Source organism: Arachis duranensis, chromosome 1 (genome assembly GCF_000817695.3).
Source record: "Arachis duranensis cultivar V14167 chromosome 1, aradu.V14167.gnm2.J7QH, whole genome shotgun sequence".
NCBI classification, from domain to species: domain Eukaryota; kingdom Viridiplantae; phylum Streptophyta; class Magnoliopsida; order Fabales; family Fabaceae; genus Arachis; species Arachis duranensis.
The window spans coordinates 82,176,863-82,177,152 of NC_029772.3; the positions used below are offsets into that span (position 1 = coordinate 82,176,863).

At 43.8% G+C, this 290-nt stretch overlaps 1 long non-coding RNA gene across 1 annotated transcript in view; it reads left to right on the forward strand.

The window, feature by feature from the left end:
• Nucleotides 1–290, forward strand: part of LOC127744769 (uncharacterized) — a 2,439-nt gene that overhangs the window by 1,142 nt on the left and 1,007 nt on the right. The gene's annotated exons all lie outside the window — the stretch shown is intronic.

Sequence of the window (290 nt, forward strand, 5' to 3'; positions counted from 1 at the left end):
TAAGAAGAAAGGCTAGTGAATGTGGTAACTTGCGAGTGAAGCAAGGGAAAATGAATGATCATTGAGGATCAAGCATGATTATGTGAGATGCGGATGATGGTGGTGGAAGTGCTGGTTATGCCATTGGCCGAAGGGCCGTAATTGTTTATATATTGGCTGGTTATGGATTTAACCGTGAGCCGGAATAGCTGTGTATGCTATGAATATTGGCTGGTTCTGGATTGAACCGTGAGCCGGAATAGCTGTGTATGCTATGAATATTGGCTGGTTATGGATTTAACCGTGAGCCA